Source organism: Jatropha curcas, chromosome 6, assembly GCF_041381405.1.
Source record: "Jatropha curcas cultivar XTBG-Jc1 chromosome 6, XTBG_Jcur_1.0, whole genome shotgun sequence".
Classification (NCBI taxonomy): domain Eukaryota; kingdom Viridiplantae; phylum Streptophyta; class Magnoliopsida; order Malpighiales; family Euphorbiaceae; genus Jatropha; species Jatropha curcas.
The window spans coordinates 15,443,027-15,458,600 of record NC_143156.1 but is presented as its reverse complement, the minus strand read 5'-3'; the positions used below and the strand labels follow the sequence as shown (position 1 = coordinate 15,458,600).

The window sequence follows — 15,574 nt, the reverse complement described above, 5'->3', positions numbered from 1 at the left end:
CCTAAGTCCGCTCAGATCCAAAATTCCCTTGTACCTATCCTTAACCCTTATGCTGTGTTTAAACGTAGTCCGTCTCTGTCTCATTCCCTCCGTCAAATTTTTAGCCGTCCCTCTGTTAATATTAAAGAGTATGTTCAATCCTCTTCTCTTTCTCAGTGTGTTTTGTCATCTACCCCTGCAGAACAGTATGTTACTTTAGAGATTCCTGAACAGTTCATCTCTCAATGGAAAAAGCAAAAATATACTCACCTCCACTTTGGAGCCATCCGTCTTGTCCTGTCCTAACATGGCCGACAAGGCCTACCTGTCACTGCTCGCCTATCTCTTCTAGACACCCGTTATCTTCAATATGACCATGCTGTTATTGGTACTATTGCTACTACCCTCAACGCTGGTAGCGTAGTCCTCACTTTCTTCCCCAACTTTAACATGTCTCTTGAAGATCCACACCTAAGTACTGCCCTGAAGGTTCAAGTTCAAATTACAGGTGCAGACCAAGTTCCTGAAACCATCTCAGCTACTTTACACCACCAGATTGTCTAGCGCCTTCAAGATCATGCTATCAACCTATAGACACCTGGTATCTCACACAGTGATGCTTTGTACATCTTTGCTGATGGTGGTCCCACTCCCACTATTGTCCAAACTCCTAGGCAACTGCCTCGAGAAGAGCTTGAAAGGCTCATTCCCTCTGCCTGGATTACCAACTATGAAAAGCTTCATCAACTCCCTCAACCTGTTCAACAACAGGATCCCATCTTTGTTCGCCAACTAGATAAATCTGTTCGGATTTCATCCAGTTCTGAACCGAGACATTCTGTCTCCATGATTCAACCAGTCAAGAGCAAACCACTCAAACATGCTCCCATCCATAGTTTTGCCCATACTGGCAAGGAGATCTATGCTGCAAAGAATGATGGTCACTTCCTTTGGGATGCTGATACGAAATGGCTACCACTCAAACATAAAGCTCAAGGAAGCATGGAGAACATCTAAGTTTCTCACATTAATAGAAGCACATGTTGAATGGGAACATGAATTGGTTAGCACGCCCGTGCTAGATGGCACACCCCAGGCCGTGCCCTCGTCTGACTTGCTGAGGAAAACAACTACCTTGAAGCACACCCCGTGCCAAATAGCACACCCAGGCCGTGCTTCCCTCTGACTTTGAAGCACCCCTGTGCCAAATAGCACACCCAGGCCGTGCTTCCCTCTGACTCTCACGAGGGAACTCCTACATTGAAGCACGCCCGTGCCAAATAGCACACCCAGGCCGTGCTTGTCCCTGCCTCTCAAATATTAGTTAGTTATTTTTGAGTTTTTGCTTTGCTAATGGGTTGGGCCTCCAATATTTCGGCCACCCTTGAATAATTAGCCTTATTTTGTTTAGATTTAGTCAATCTTTAGTAGATTTGGATTAGATATCCAAATCCTAAAGTTGTTATAATTTTGTTAGTCTTATCCTTAGTTGGTTTAGATTTGCTAAATCCTACTCCTTAGCTAACTCTAAATCCTTTAAGGATCTGGACCTCTTAGATTAGTATAAATAGCTTGTTATTTTGTAATTATAAAACAATTATTCAATGAATAAAAGACTACTTCTTCATGCTTAGGCGTGTTCATGTTTTTAGAGAGTGTGAGATTGCATTCTTCTAATTGCATCAAGAATCAAGGTAAACTTATCAATTCTTTGTGGCGTTTATCTTATTCTTTTACTCTATTATTGGTGTTCTTGCTTCTTTAAGCTTTGGGTGCCATAGAGGGGAATTTATTCTAGATCTTTGATCTCTTCCAAAACTTGTCATTGAGTTCATGAAATTTATTTTCATTGGGTTCCGCGTCAGTTTGGTATCAGAGCCAAAGATTAAGGTAAATTCTTATTTATCTTAGCTCTAGGATCTGTGTTTATTTGTTTTCTTATTCTTATTGTTCTTGTGTTTGTTTTCTTCTTCATCTTGTTTCTTTGTGTGATTGTTTTCTTTTGTTTAGTTTCAATTCGTTTTTGCTTCAATTAAATTTAGTAATTTCGTGCTTGTTTCAATTCTGGAAGTTTAGATCTTAGATCTTGTTGACTAAAAAAAAAAAAAAAAAGAGTATAAAAAGAAAATTTCGTCCACCATTGCCATTGCTTGTGTGGATCTTGATTTTGTTCCTGAATCCAAGGGATTTGATCCTAATTCAAAGGGATTTTACCTTATTTTGTGGGATTTTGCCATATTTTGTGGGATTATTCCTAATCCTTAGGAGATTTGACCATATTTAGTGGGATTGTTCCTAATCCTAAAGGGATTTGACCATATTCTATGGGATTTAGTTATCCACTATAATCTTGTGATAAGATCTAATCCTAACTAATTTGTGGATAAGATAACAAGAATTAGTTACCCATATCTTTTTGAGATTTAATTTATCCACTATAATCTTGTGATAAAATCTAAATCTTAACTACTCTGTGGATAAGATAACAAAAATTAATTGTCCATATCTTTTGAGATTAAGCAAATCTACCACAATCCTTATCAAAATCTAAATCCTACCTAAATTGGGATACATTGAAAAAGGATTTAACTTAGCACGCCCGTGCTCGGTTCTGACCCTATTAAAAATATTGTTTTCTTTTGGATTTTCTTTGATTGCTTGCTTTGTTTTGGGTAGAATTAATTAGGTCCATATTTGGTTTACTTTGTAGTAAGCTAAATTCATACATTATATCCTGAAATTGTCTTTTAAATTCTAGTTTCTTGTTTTTGTGTGAACTTTCTTTTGCTTCTATTACATTGTTAGGGTGTGTTTGCTTGTTTACTACACTCTAATTAATAATTAAAGTAGTGCATTGTTTATATTCTTGTGCTACTATCCATCTCGTTTTGAGTCTTCTTTCTAGAATTTGTGCTTGTTTTTCATTGTTAAGTTTTATTCCTTGATTCTAAACGTGCTTTTGAATTGGTTGGTTGAACTAAGATTCTGAAGTTCAATTGGAAGAATTGCAAGGAGTGATTCAAGAGTGCAAACACGTGAGGGAGTGAATTTACCATTAACTCAAATCTTTTGTGTTTTCTATTTTTGAACACTAACCATGAGTTCAGGCAAGTTTGAAGATAATAGTGAGGATGAAAGTCAAATAGACGAATCCCAATTAAAACTTGTTATGGAGTCAATCCAAGAACAGTTTAGAAGCTTCAACAGTTTCTTCCAAGATATGAGAAAGGATTTGAAGGAGATTAAAGCCGCCCGACGCACTAATACAACAAGAGCTCGTCCTAGTACTACATCGACTAGAATTCAAACTCTTGAAGGTGAGGAGGTCGATAATCCTAACCGTTACTTTAGGAATTTGAACAATAAGTTAGGAAGGGTGCAAGGAAGGAAGAATGTAGATAGATATTCATTCACAAAGGATGAATGGATGACCAGTCCAAGATCATGTTTCTCAAAAGAAGTGAATGAAGACCAATGTGAAAAGAAAAAGATGAGTTTTCAGGCTGTCAATAAAGAAAAAGGGTGTAAAAATAAAATGAGTGAAAACATACAGAGTGAAAATAAAAAGAAAGAGGGAGAAGAAAAGGAAAAACAAATTCAACCTATATTGGTACCTTTGTGCAAAGAAGTTTGTTTGACCATCAATGATCCTAACCCATCTTTGCCAAGTATGTTTGTTGATCTTTTGCAAGCATTTGAAGATGTGTTTCCAGAAGAGGATTGTCAATCTTCAATTGAGGATAAAAAGATGGTTCTTGATCCATTATCACCTCAAGAAGTATATGAAGATCAAAGGAAGATAATTGAGAGAGAAAGAGAGGTTTCAGCCTTGAAAGAAAATAAGAGTGAGACTTCGATTTCAAAAGAACCAGAATGTGAAAAGAGTGAAGAAAAAGAGGAGGAAGAAGCCACAGAACAAAAGAGTGAAAAGAGTAAGGAGGAAGAGAAAGAGGCCATAAAAGATACAAAACAAATTAATGGCCCAATTGTGTATGTGAAAAAGAGAGAGATTCAAAACAGTGTGAGAGAGGGTAGACCAGTCTTGATGATTCGGTTTAAGGAGTTTTTGCATAGTTTGACTAACATTAACACTTTTTCTCTACCTTCTAGTTCTGTTTCTTTGTTGCAGGGATTTCCTCAAAGTGAAGAAAAGCCTACATTGGTGAAGGAGATGCACGCTAAGGCTAGGGTTCATATGAACATGAAGAACAAAAGCTATGCCAATCGTGCCAACAAGAGAAAAAGGCATGATGTGTTTAAACCTGGAGATTGGATTTGGGTACATTTTCGCAAGGAAAAGTTTCACAACCAAAGGAAGATTAAGTTTGATAAACATGGAGATAGAGCATTACAAGTCTTGGAGCACATTGATGACAACACCTACAAGATAGACTTACCAGGTGAGTATGATGTTTCCATCGCTTTCAATGTTAGTAATTTGTCTCCTTTTGATATTAATGCAGATTCAAGGATGAACCTTTTCGAGGAAAAGGGGAATGATACGAATCCGCCATCACTCATCCGTGGAACTCAAGGGGTCAAGGAGAACAACATGAAAAATCCATTAATGCTTCCTAGTGGATCAACTACAAGAAGTCATGCAAAGAAATATGGAGTAACCATGGAGAACAAGGGAGCATGGATACCTCAACTTCTAACTAAGATTCGAGGACGAATCTTTTCGAGGAAAGGGGGAATGATACGAAATGGCTACCACTCAAACATAAAGCTCAAGGAAGCATGGAGAACATCTAAGTTTCTCACATTAATAGAAGCACATGTTGAATGGGAACATGAATTGGTTAGCACGCCCGTGCTAGATGGCACACCCCAGGCCGTGCCCTCGTCTGACTTGCTGAGGAAAACAACTACCTTGAAGCACACCCCGTGCCAAATAGCACACCCAGGCCGTGCTTCCCTCTGACTTTGAAGCACCCCTGTGCCAAATAGCACACCCAGGCCGTGCTTCCCTCTGACTCTCACGAGGGAACTCCTACATTGAAGCACGCCCGTGCCAAATAGCACACCCAGGCCGTGCTTGTCCCTGCCTCTCAAATATTAGTTAGTTATTTTTGAGTTTTTGCTTTGCTAATGGGTTGGGCCTCCAATATTTCGGCCACCCTTGAATAATTAGCCTTATTTTGTTTAGATTTAGTCAATCTTTAGTAGATTTGGATTAGATATCCAAATCCTAAAGTTGTTATAATTTTGTTAGTCTTATCCTTAGTTGGTTTAGATTTGCTAAATCCTACTCCTTAGCTAACTCTAAATCCTTTAAGGATCTGGACCTCTTAGATTAGTATAAATAGCTTGTTATTTTGTAATTATAAAACAATTATTCAATGAATAAAAGACTACTTCTTCATGCTTAGGCGTGTTCATGTTTTTAGAGAGTGTGAGATTGCATTCTTCTAATTGCATCAAGAATCAAGGTAAACTTATCAATTCTTTGTGGCGTTTATCTTATTCTTTTACTCTATTATTGGTGTTCTTGCTTCTTTAAGCTTTGGGTGCCATAGAGGGGAATTTATTCTAGATCTTTGATCTCTTCCAAAACTTGTCATTGAGTTCATGAAATTTATTTTCATTGGGTTCCGCGTCAGATGCCAATCCCCACATGTGTGACCCTGACTGTCCTTGTAAGTATGAAGATGATGGTTGGCTTGAAGATGCTGAAGTCACCATCACCAAACTGGAATCACAACCTCTTCTCCGGAAGACTCAATCTTGCCACCCTTCTCTTAAGAAGCGTCCTTTTGATGATGATGATGACGCTCCTCCCCCATGGGTTGGCCTTCCAAAAGATAAAAATAAACCTATGACTGAAGATCACTATCTCCAACGTTGTTTTGAGATTCTTGCTGAAGAAGGACTTCTCAACTGTCCTCCACCTCCTACTATTTGCTCCTGCTCTCTGGAAGCATACCAGACTCCCTCTGCTCCAGCACCTCCCTTGTCTTGTTGCATGTTGCAACCTGAAGACTTTCCTCCTCTTGAAACAGTCCGTGATCCACTACTAGAGTAACAGCTAGTCCCTATGTCCGACAAACTGTTGTTCACTCTACTGGCAACCTACAACCCTTATCACCTTCTGAAGAAGTCCTCAACTGGCAAACTTCTAATGCTATTGTCCAAAACAACTATCTCAAGAACATTGATGGCAAGCTAAATCAAGCTTTGAAAAAGAATGATCACTTAACTTCTACTGTGTCTTCCTTCCGCCAAGAAGCTCAACAAATGCATGATGATCTTTTACGAAGGATTTCTAAGCTTGATAAAGAGCTTCACTTTCTCATTGCGACTAATCCTTCCTCTCCTTTGTTTGATGCAAAAGAACGAGAAATTCGCCAGCTTTAAAGACAAGTTGAAGAAATTGAAAGAGATAAAATCTTACAACCTCCTGTACCACCACCTTCTTACCCCTTTGATTATGCCTTACCTCCACCAATGTTTACTCCTTCTCCAGCTCCTATAAAAATGTTCCCTTCAATGGCTGATCTTATACCTAGGGAACCTCCCAAACCTCGAAGACGACCTTCCTCATCTTCTTTACCTTCTACCTCTTCCTCTCAAACAAGCTTTGTACCTCCCTCCAGAACCTAAAGACAAAGGTCCAGCCTTTCAACAGTTTATGGCAACTCCTACCTCTGGTTCTTCGAGTGATGTTGATGAGTCTTTCTCTACTACATCCTCCTCTTCTTCCTTTTCCTTAACTCTCCCACAGATCCTCATGAATGAACCACCTCCAATGGAACCTAAAGTTGAACATCCTAAAGATCCTTTTGATGATGCACCCTCTGATATAAATCCAGATCAACCCCTTCCTCCTCGTCCTACTTCTGGACCTTGGTTTACTTTTGATGATATTCCTCCCAGTAAATGGCGCAGTCGCATTCTTGAGTTTAATGCCTGGCTTGATACACAAATGACTTTTCCACATACAAGTCTGAGAAAGGTTATTGCTGAATTCTCTTCCCATTTTACTAGATCTCTCAGAGAATGGTTCTTTAGTGGTCTTTCTGAATATCAACAAAAGCAATTCTTGGCAAGCGAAAGTATCAGTGCTGCTCTTGTTACTATTCACACTCAATTTCTTGGTAACTATCAGTTGATCTTTCAACAGCGCAAACAAGAGTTCTTTGACCGCAAGTGTTGTTCCCTTACGTTTCGTGACTTGGAACGTCATTATCAACAGATGAATCATCTTTATCATGAGATTGGTGGATTTAAAGATGACAACTTGAAACTCACATTCATTGCTTCTCTTCCTCAACTCATTCAACCTGAAGTGCAACGAATGTGCGGCACCAATATTGCTAACCTCAAACTTGGTGAAATCTGGCAGTTTACTTTGACTGCTGTTGACCGCATGTGTGAACAACAACGACTATTCAAAAAGATTGCGAAAGGTGATAAGCTGTTAAAAACTGCTTGCTCTCAACCATTCCAGACCAAATGTAAAGATTCTTCCTGTCACTGTCATCCTCACCGTTCTAAACATTCCAAACATTCTAAGCACTCCAAGAAGTCCATGTTCTTTCCGCGCAAGAAGAACCCTTTCAGAAAAATGCGCTGGTTCAAAAAGAAATCAAAGTCTCGCCACAAGTCTGACAGATGTTATATCTGTGGAAAAAAGGGGCATTATGCAAAGAATTGTCCCAAGAAGCCTAAACAAACTATTGCTCTTCTTCACCAACTCAAAGTTTCTTGTCCTGATTATGATTCAGATCATGATTTGGAATCTCTGTTTTCAGAAGAAGATTCAGCTTCACCAGCAACTCTATTTGTTCTTCCTTACTCCGATTCTAATTCAGATTCACACACCGATTCTGATGACATGGCTCCTGTCCTCACTATTGGTCCTCCTATCACTATTAAACAGGAACCTCCAGACTTCATTTCTTGTCCTTTGTCACCTCTCCCTCTAAGTCCAAATCCTTTTGATGATCTTTCTTTTAATGAAATTTCCTACTGTTTTCCTGACATACCTTCACCATGTAAAATTCCTACACCTGTCTCATCTCCTAGTCTCTCAGACTCCTCATCCCTTATCTTATTTCCCTTATCATCTCCTAAACCTGAAGAATCCCTACCTTCCTCACCTGATATAAGTTCAGTTCAGTTTTCTTATCCTGTGCCATTAATCTCCATGCACGTCCTTCCTGATAAGTATGAAAAACCGGTTACAGTTACAGCTCTCTTTGACACTGGTTCACATTGTACAATGATCAATCCTGATGTGTTACCAGCTCATGCCTAGAAAAAGAAAATCCTTCATTTCTCAGCCGCTGATGGAAAAAAGTTCCAGACAACTATGATTACTAAGAAGAAAATTGGCCTTCAGTTCTTCCCTGATTGTATCATATGGACTCATGTCATTGGCTCCTACCTCTTTGGCCGTGATCTTCTAATTGGCTTTGATGTCTATCACCATGCTCTGATACCAGGCAGCCGAGAGCTGTCCTCAATATGCAAGTTCAAGAGGAGAGCTTAGAACAAAGAGAGAATATCTTCCATACTAGATGCTTGGTACTTGACAAGGTATGCCTTTTGATTATTGATAGTGGAAGTTGCACTACAACACCCACGGCTTCAATGGCTAAATGATATGGGTTCTGTGAGAGTAAATAAGCAAGTGAAGGTGCCATTCTCCATTGGATGGTACAAGGATGAGGTCACTTGTGATGTAGTACCTATGTTAGCTGGGCATATTCTTCTAGGCCGCCCATGGCAATTTGATAGGCGAGTCCAGCATGATGGGTACACCAACCGGTTCTCTCTTACCTATTTAGGGAAACATGTGGTTCTAGCTCCTTTGACACCACCAGAGGTCTATATGGACCAAAAGTGATACGGATCCATCATCACTCGTCGCTGGATCGCAAGGAGGCATGGTGAACGACGAAGGAGATCCATTGGTGCTTCCTATCGGACCGATTACAAGGAGCCGTGCCAAGAGATATGGGGCAGCCATATCATTATTTGTTCAAGCCCAAATAACACAAGAACTTCATGATGCCGCATTCAACAAGTGTTGTGAAGAACTTGAAGGCATTCCTGACGCGGAACCCAATGAAAATAAATTTCATGAACTCAATGACAAGTTTTGGAATAGATCAAAGATCTAGAATAAATTCCCCTCTATGGCACCCAAAGCTTAAAGAAGCAAGAACACCAATAATAGAGTAAAAGAATAAGATAAACGCCACAAAGAATTGATAAGTTTACCTTGATTCTTGATGCAATTAGAAGAATGCAATCTCGCACTCTCTAAAAACATGAACACGCCTAAGCATGAAGAAATAGTCTTTAATTCATTAATTGTTGATTCTTGAAAATTACAAAATAACAAGCTATTTATACTAATCTAAGAGGTCCAGATCCTTAGAGGATTTAGAGTTAGCTAAGGAGTAGGATTTAGCAAATCTAAACCAACTAAAGGAGTTGACTAACAAAATCATAACAACTTAAGGATTTGGATATCTATTCCAAATCTACTAAAGATTGACTAAATCTAAACAAAATAAGGCTAATTAATCAAGGGTGGCCGAAATATTGGAGGCCCAACCCATTAACAAAGCAAAAAAAACACAAAATAAGCTAACTAGCTTCCTTCGCGAGCGCGAGCTTCACATACGCGAGCGCGATTCTACCGTGCGCGAGCGCGAGAAGCGCAAAGGAGAGGCAGAGAGTTAGGCAGCGCAAGTCGCGAGCGCGATTCCAACATGCGCGAGCGCGAGCGACACTTCGTGAGCGCGAACCTTCACTGCGCGAGCGCGAGAAGCGCAAAGGAGAGGCAGTGAGTTAGGCAGCGCAAATCGCGAGCGCGATTCCAACATGCGCGAGCGCGAGCGACACTCGCGAGCGCGAACCTTCACTGCGCGAGCGCGAGAAGCGCAAAGGAGAGGCAGTGAGTTAGGCAGCGCAAATCGCGAGCGCGATTCCAACATGCGCGAGCGCGAGCGCGAACCTTCACTGCGCGAGCGCGAGAAGCGCAAAGGAGAGGCAGTGAGTTAGGGAGCGCAAATCGCGAGCGCGATTCCAACATGCGCGAGCGCGAGCGACACTCGCGAGCGCGAACCTTCACTGCGCGAGCGCGAGAAGCGCAAAGGAGAGGCAGTGAGTTAGGCAGCGCAAATCGCGAGCACGATTCCAACATGCGCGAGCGCGAGCGACACTCGCGAGCGCGAACCTTCACTGCGCGAGCGCGAGAAGCGCAAAGGAGAGGCAGTGAGTGTCTAGGCATGCCATAGGCTGGAAATTCAGGTTCCAACTCCACATGTGCTTCCATCAATGTGAGAAACTTAGGTGTTCCCCATGCTTCCTCGAGCTCTATGTTTGAGTGGTAGCCATTCCGTATCATACCCCTTTTCCTCAAAAAGATTCATCCTCGAATCTTAGTTAGAAGTTGAGGTATCCATGCTCCTTTGTTCCTTTGATCTCCATGGATGAGTGTTGGCGGATTCATATCATTCCCCTTTTCCTCAAAAGTGTTCGTCCTCGAATCTGCAGCCATGTTAAAAGGAAACAAATTACTAATATTGAAAGTAATGGTAACACCATACTCACCTGGTAAGCCTGTCTTGTAGGTGTTGTCATCAATGTGCTCCACAACTTGGAATGGTTCACCTCCACGTTCATCAAACTTAATCTTTCTTTGGTTGGGAAACTTTTCCTTGTGAAAATGTACCCAAACCCAATCACCTGGTTTAAACACAACATGTCTTCTTCTCTTGTTGGCATGGTTGGTATAGCCTTTGTTCTTTATGTTCATATGAACCCTAGCCTTAGCATGCATCTCCTTCACCAATGTAGGCTTTTCTTCACTTTTAGGAAATCCCTGCAACAAAGAAACAGAACTAGAAGGTAGAGGAGAAGTGTTAATGTTGGTCAAACTATGCAAAAACTCCTTAAACCGAATCATCAAGACTGGTCTACCCTCTCTCACACTGTTTTGGATCTCTCTCTTTTTCACATACACAATTTGTTTCTTTTTTTCACTCACAATTGGGCCATTTATTTGTTTTGTATCTTTTGTGGCCTCTTTCCCTTCCTCCTTACTCTTTTCACTCTTTTGTTCTTTCAATCTTGAAGTTTCACTCTCTAATGGGCTATTAATTTGTTTTGTTTGCCCTGTGGCTTCTTCCTCCTTCTTTTCTTCATTCTTTTCTGGTTCTTTTGAACTTGAAGCCTCACTCTCATCTTCTCTCAAAGTTGAGGTCACTATCTCAGGTAGCTTCTCTTGGTCATCACATACTTCGAATTCTTGCAAAGGATCAACAAACACATTTGGCAAAGATGGATTAGGATCATCGATGGTCAAACAAACTTCTTTGCACAAAGGTACAATTAGAGGTTGAATTTGTTTTTCCTTTCCTTTTCCCTCTTTCTTTTTATTTTTACTTATCATGTTTTCACTCATTTTACTTTTACACTCCTTTTCTTTATTGACAGCTACAAAACTCATCTTTTTCTTTTCACATTGGTCTTCATACACTTCCTTTGAGGAACATGATCTTGGACTGGTCATCCATTCATCCTTTGTGAATGAATATCTATCTATGTTCTTCCTTCCTTGCTCCCTTTCTAATTCATTGTTCAAATTCCTAAAGTAATGATTAGGATTATCGACCTCTTCATCTTTAGTTGTTTGAAATCTGGTTAGTGTAGTACTAGGACGAGCTCTTGTTGTATTAGAGCGTTGGGCAGCTTTAATCTCCTTCAAACCCTTTCTCATATCTTGGAAGAAACTGTTGAAGCTTTTAAACTGTTCTTGGATTGATTCCATTACAAGTTTTAATTGGGAATCATCTATTTGACTTTCATCCTCTCTATTATCTGTACTCATGGTTAGTATTCAAAGAGAAAACACAAAAGAATTTGGTAAATCACTCCCTCACGTGTTTACACTCTTGAATCACTCCTTGCAATTCTTCCAATTGAACTTCAGAATCTTAGTTCAACCAACCAACTCAAAGATCACGTTTAGAGTCAAGGAATAAAACTTAACAATGAAAAGCAAGCACAAAATCTAGAAAGAAGACAAAAAAAAAACGATATGGACAGTAGCACAAGAACATAAACAATGCACTACTTTAATGATCAATTAGAGTGTAGTGAACAAGCAAACACACCCTAACAATGTAATAGAAGCAATAGAAAGTTCACACAAAAACAAGAAACTAGAATTTAAAAGACAATTTTAGGATATAATGTATGAATTTAGCTTACTACAAAGCAAACCAAATATGGACCTAATTAATTCTACCCAAAACAAAGCAAGCAAACAAAGAAAAATCAAAAGAACACAATTTTAAGATAGAGCTAGAACAGAGCACGGGCGTGTGTAATTAGGCCTAGTCCAACAAGTGGTAGGCAAGATCTAGCACGGGTGTGCTTGAGGTGTAGCACGGGCGTGCTGCCTTGTTCCCTTTTTAATGCAACCCAATTTAAGTAGGATTCTTAGATTTGACAAGGATTGTAGTAGATTTTCTCAATCTCAAAGATATGGTCAACTAATCTTTGTTATCTTATCCACAAGTAGTTAAGATTGGATTTTATCACAAGATTATGGTGGATAAACTAAATCCCACAAAATATGGTCAAATCCCTTAGGATTAGGCACAATCCCACTAGATATGGTCAAATCTCTTAAGGATTAGGAATAATCCCACAAATTATGGCAAAATCCCACAAAATAAGGTAAAATCCCTTTGAATTAGGATCAAATCTCTTGGTTGCAGGAACAAAATCAAGATCAACACAAGCAATTTCAATGGTGGACGAAATTTTCTTTCTATACTCTTTTTTTTTTTTTTTTTTTTTTTTTTAACAACAAGATCTAAGATCTAAACTTCCAGAATTGAAACAAGCACGAAATTACTAAATGTAATTGAAACAAAAACGAATTGAAACAATCAAACAAGAAAACAAACATAAAAGAATAAGATGAAGAAGAAAACAAACACAAGAACAATAAGAATAAGAAAAACAAATAAACACAGATCCTAGAGCTAAGATAAATAAGAATTTACCTTAATCTTTGGCTCTGATACCAAACTGACGCGGAACCCAATGAAAATAAATTTCATGAACTCAATGACAAGTTTTGGAATAGATCAAAGATCTAGAATAAATTCCCCTCTATGGCACCCAAAGCTTAAAGAAGCAAGAACACCAATAATAGAGTAAAAGAATAAGATAAACGCCACAAAGAATTGATAAGTTTACCTTGATTCTTGATGCAATTAGAAGAATGCAATCTCACACTCTCTAAAAACATGAACACGCCTAAGCATGAAGAAATAGTCTTTAATTCATTAATTGTTGATTCTTGAAAATTACAAAATAACAAGCTATTTATACTAATCTAAGAGGTCCAGATCCTTAGAGGATTTAGAGTTAGCTAAGGAGTAGGATTTAGCAAATCTAAACCAACTAAGGAGTTGACTAACAAAATCATAACAACTTAAGGATTTGGATATCTATTCCAAATCTACTAAAGATTGACTAAATCTAAACAAAATAAGGCTAATTAATCAAGGGTGGCCGAAATATTGGAGGCCCAACCCATTAACAATGCAAAAAAAACACAAAATAAGCTAACTAGCTTCCTTCGCGAGCGCGAGCTTCACATAAGCGAGCGCGACCACACCTCGCGAGCGCGAGAAGCGCAAAGGAGAGGCAGAGAGTTAGGCAGCGCAAGTCGCGAGCGCGATTCCAACATGCGCGAGCGCGAGCGACACTCGCGAGCGCGAACCTTCACTGCGCGAGCGCGAGAAGCGCAAAGGAGAGGCAGTGAGTTAGGCAGTGCAAATCGCGAGCGCGATTCCAACATGCGCGAGCGCGAGCGACACTCGCGAGCGCGAACCTTCACTGCGCGAGCGCGAGAAGCGCAAAGGAGAGGCAGTGAGTGTCTAGGCATGCCATAGGCTGGAAATTCAGGTTCCAACTCCACATGTGCTTCCATCAATGTGAGAAACTTAGGTGTTCCCCATGCTTCCTCGAGCTCTATGTTTGAGTGGTAGCCATTCCGTATCAATTCCTAGGCTTCTAATGTTGTTGGTGGCATGTGAAGTTGAAGCACTCCATTAAATTTGTTTGGATTGCTACAGTGGAGGAAGGCACGCCTGCTACAGTGGAGGAAAGCACGCCTGCTACAGTGCCCGCGCCAATTAGCTTGACTTGCTACAGTAAATTTGCTTGTTTTCTACAGTAACTTTGACTCGCTACAGTGACATCGACTTGAAGGCTTGGAGTGACTTAGGCGTGTTTTGTGTGTTTTATGCTTTGTTAAACCTAGTTTCCTTATTTAGTATAAATAACTTGTCTTCCATGTAAGGACAGAACTTTTGACATTGAAAAAACTTCATTTGTTCAAGCTTTGCTTGTTCTCCTTTGCTTAGAGTGATAGTGAGAGATTGCTTCCTCTAATTGCTCAAGAATTAAGGTAAACTTATCAACTCATTTGTGGCGTTTATCTTGTTCTTTGCTTGATTATTGGTGTTACCGTTTTCTTATAAACGTGGGGTGCCATAGAGCGATTAATCTCGATTATTGGTGTTTCCGTTTCATTATAAACGAGGGGTGCCATAGAGGCGAACTTATATCTCATTCTTTGATTCGATCCGTATCAAAAAGAGGATATTAGAAAGTGAGGGGCAGAATTGTATTCAGGGGGAGGGAGAAAATAAAGATAAAGAAAAAGGGGAAAAAGAGGCCAAAAGTGAAAAGAAACAATTGAATGGCCCATCGGTGAGTGATACAACAAGAGAGGGAATGACAAGGAACCCAAAGGAAATGAATTCCTAGAACCCCTAATCGAGTGGATCGGATCAAAGATTAAGATGAATCCCCCTCTATGGCACCCCACGTTTATACAAAAACGGAAACACCAATAATCGAGTAAAGAACAAGATAAACGCCACAATGAGTTGATAAGTTTACCTTAATTTTTGATGCAATTAGAGGATAGAAAATTCTCACAATCACTCTAATTAAGAAGAACATGCAAGAGCATGAACAATTTTGCCTTAGATTCAAATTATACCCAAAAATCCCGTTTTACATCTTAAGGAGGAAATATATAAGCCTCAAACAAACATAACCCTAAAGAAGAGCATCTAACTAGGCTGCCCTAGGGCCAAAACACATGGGCTTAACTCTAAAACACAAAATAAAGTCATTTCCAGCCCAAAACAAACAACTTAATATTGGGCAGATTGCATGCATCATAAAATCAGCCCAAAACAACTTAAATAAACACTATGAGCCCATATCCCTTACATATTAATTAGACCAAAACAAGCAACAAGGGATAAGAACACGTTCAAGCCCACATCCCTTACATATTAGCATGGCTAGGGTGTGCTACACCAACAGCACATGTCTCCAACATTGTAAGAAGCCTAGATGTGCTTTCAAGTTCCACACAACACTTGTTAAATGACACATCATGAAGCTCTTGTGTAATTTGGTCAACATATGAGGACATGGCTGCCCCATATCGCTTAGCATGGCTCCGTGCAATTGTCCCACTAGGAAGCACCAATGGATCCATATCATTCCCCCTTTCCTCAAAAAGATTCGTCCTCGA

At 39.8% G+C, this 15,574-nt stretch overlaps 1 pseudogene; it reads left to right on the top strand.

Moving 5' to 3' along the window:
- LOC149495602 (uncharacterized) overlaps positions 1 to 6,336 on the top strand; it is a 31,592-nt pseudogene extending 25,256 nt beyond the window's left edge.
- The last annotated feature ends 9,238 nt before the right edge of the window (positions 6,337 to 15,574 follow it).